Source organism: Sinocyclocheilus grahami, unplaced genomic scaffold (genome assembly GCF_001515645.1).
Source record: "Sinocyclocheilus grahami isolate Dianchi unplaced genomic scaffold, SAMN03320097.WGS_v1.1 scaffold61.1, whole genome shotgun sequence".
Taxonomy (NCBI): Eukaryota; Metazoa; Chordata; class Actinopteri; order Cypriniformes; family Cyprinidae; genus Sinocyclocheilus; species Sinocyclocheilus grahami.
The window spans coordinates 3312109-3315718 of NW_015505240.1; positions in this window are offsets into that span (position 1 = coordinate 3312109).

Here is a 3610-nt window from a genome sequence, read left to right on the forward strand (position 1 = left end):
GTTGTTTGTGCATCTTTTTCTTCCACACTTTTTCCTTCCTCTCAACTTTCTGTTAACATGCTTGGATACAGCACTCTGTGAACAGCCAGCTTCTTTGGCAATTAATGTTTGTGGCTTACCCTCCTTGTGAAGGGTGTCAATGATTGTCTTCTGGACAACTGTCAGATCAGCAGTCTTCCCCATGATTGTGTAGCCTAGTGAACCAAACTGAGAGACCATTTTGAAGGCTCAGGAAACCTTTGCAGGTGTTTTGAGTTGATTAGCTGATTGGCATGTGACCATATTCTAATTTGTTGAGATAGTGAATTGGTGTGTTTTTGTTAAATGTGAGCCAATCATCACAATTAAAAGAATCAAAGACTTAAACTACTTCAGTCTGTGTGCATTGCATTTATTTAATACACAAGTTTCACAATTTGAGTTGAATTACTGAAATAAATGAACTTTTCCACGACATTCTAATTTATTGAGATGCACCTGTACAAATACATTATTTATATAACATTCATCTCCCTATTCCTGTTTAGTTTTATTATCTTTTCTTTATCCTTTACTTTCGGTTTAATTTTTGTTTGGTTAAATATTCAAGCTTGGTGTTTATTTATTATTATTTTACATATGTAATTAATTGGATTAATCAACAGCATGTTTATGTTTTCATGCAAATTTTGAGATTTAAAATTAAACATGCTGTATTGAAACATTAAGTGCATAAACGACAAAGAAAACACATTTACTGATAGGGCTGCACGATTAATCGAATGTGATTGTCGTGCGCATTTTGATAGTAATGCCGGTTCTGTAATCAGCAGGAAATCATCATCACGTGCTTTCAGATGGAGCAGAATTTATTACACATAGCCGTAGTTCACTGACAAGTTACGCAAAAAAAATCGCAGACTGAAATCGAAGAAATCTTTCGCGATAATGACAGCTGTTTGCATAGCTTCTCCGTGAACTATGGCTCTGTGAAGTAAATGCTGCTTCACCTGAAAGCATGTGAAAATACCACATTTAATAACATATTTTTACTCCAAACTCACTTCATAACATCAGTCGAGTGTTTGAAATAAATCCTTCTGTGAGGTGATGGTGGCTTCTTACACAGAATAAGGCAATCAACATATTTCATAGTATTTAAGCAGTGATAAAGGCATTGCATTATAAATATACTTTATTTTAATGAAAATTATAATAATAAGAACTCCGATAAACCGTATATTGCCGTAGTCGTGTGTTTATTAGTCACGTTGAATCAATGAAAGCAGCTGAATCTTCCGTTTATTCAGCTGCAGGCATTTTCTGGGTTTCTTCTGCGAGGCGTATTTGGAGTTTCAGCGCGAGAGCGCCCTCTGGCCTTTGGATGGAGATTTACTGCTGATCACAGAACAGTGCTTCACTGAAAGATACGCATGACAATCGCAGCTTCTGTCGAATCGCGATTTATCGTGCAGCCCTATTTACTGAATAATTTCCTAGATGCACATCAAAAAAGTAATGTGACTGTCTCAATGAGTCATGTGACTGAATAATTTGCTTGGAGAAGAAAAATATATGTACGGATATGCATGGGGTGTAATTGCTGCTTTATTCGCAAATTGTTTTTACAATATTCAAAAATTTGTCTTAAATTAATTGCACAATTTGGAAGGAAACATACATGTAGCTACAATCTGCTCAGAAAGCTAATTTAAAGGCATTCCACTGTCTAAATTCAAACCTTGTCATGTCTGGTAAGGACATGTTGTTGTAAGGATGTCTGAGGAACAAAACTGTGAGTTGGTTAACTAGAGTGCTTATATACCACATGTGAACGGACTCACACCTGCACAGCAGCTCTGCTCACATGAGGCAGCTGTTTTGAGTAGAACCTGGCCTCTCTTACACAGATGTTTGTTCAGAAGGTGGGAGGTGTGTGTTTTCTCAAATGACCTGAGTGTATCCGAGCCGGAGTGGAAGGACAGAGCTGGATTTGAATTCAGCCTTGCAAGGAATTAAACCCCTACAGGCCCCGAGCTACAAATCTGGTGCCAATGCCAAAGCTGTCCAACACTACACAACCCAACAAGAGCATTTCTGCTGCATACTAAACAGCCTAGGCAGGACTGTGTGTTTCTCTAGAATGGTGCAGAAGCCACACATCTGGAACTACTTCACACTTTTTCATGGCAGAAAAGGTGGTTCTGGGCCAGAAAACTCAGATCTGCAGAAAAAGTTTTCATGACAACAACAGTCTGGCAAGCAGTGTTGGGGGTAACTCATTACAAGTAACGCGAGTTACGTAATCAGATTACTTTTTTCAAGTAACTAGTAAAGTAACGCATTACTTTTTGTAATTTACAAGAAAATATCTGAGTTACTTTTTCAAAAACGTAATGCCAGTTACTTTGTTTTCCCATTTATTGACTGACAGCTCTCCTGTCCCCATACTGGGAGAAATCGGGAGTACAGAGTACAGTACAGTGCGCTGTGTGAACATGATGTTACTGTAGTTCTAGACTAAATGTGAATGTGCGTTAATTCATCCCACTCACAAAAAACTGATTTAGTGTTCATCAAAATGAATTAAAACAGTGAAATGCAAACTCAGCATATGAATCAAACCTGCAATAATTAAATGTTAAATAACACAAATGTATCTAATCCCATTTTATTAACCAATATCTTTGCTGCTGACCTTTGATCCAGTTCAACCGTACTAATAAGCAAAAAATGACTTTAGATAAACGAACAATTGTGCTTTGTTTTTTTTTATTGCTGAAGAGTGTTTCTTCTCCTGCGTTCAACTGTACAGACGTGAATTTATTTTTGGTTTATTCATTACACTTTTTGGTGTGAAAGGGCTTTTATATTTGCTATAAATAGAACTTCTTATATTAAAAACAATCAAGCCCTGCTTATATTTAAAAAGTAACGCAAAAGTAATATAACGCATTACTTTCCATAAAAAGTAACCAAGTAACGTAATTAGTTACTTTTTTAGGGAGTAACGCAATATTGTAATGCATTACTTTTAAAAGTAACTTTCCCCAACACTGCTGGCAAGACTATTGCATAAACAATAATAATAAAAAAAATACTAGAGATTTTAGCCCCCTCCAAACAAAACATGCAGTGTAATTCTTACATGTCATGAAATATATTTTTCCAATATATGGGCATTTCTGTTTCTTTAAAAATACAAATAAAGTTGACAAATGTTGTTCAAAGTGAACTTAAAAATGTTACTTGAATATATACAAATACATTTTTTATATATTGTTAAATAAATAACATTTGGTTCAATTTTCACCTCCCTCTTCGGTTTTATTTTTTCATCTTTATAATTTGTTTTGTAATAAACATTTGTTTGTGTTTTATAAATATTTGTACATATTTTATGTAATATTTTAAAACAACACGAAATAAGAAAAGGATGAAGAAAAACAAATGAAATCTATACACATAATACATATTTTGACCTTTTCTTGAATATTTTTTAGATGATTTTTAAGGATAATAAGAAAAGGATGAAGAAGAAAAATAAAATGCATATATATTTGTATTTTTAAGACAAAAAAAGATGAAGCAAAAAACAAGCATAGGAAGAAAAAGGATATATATATATATA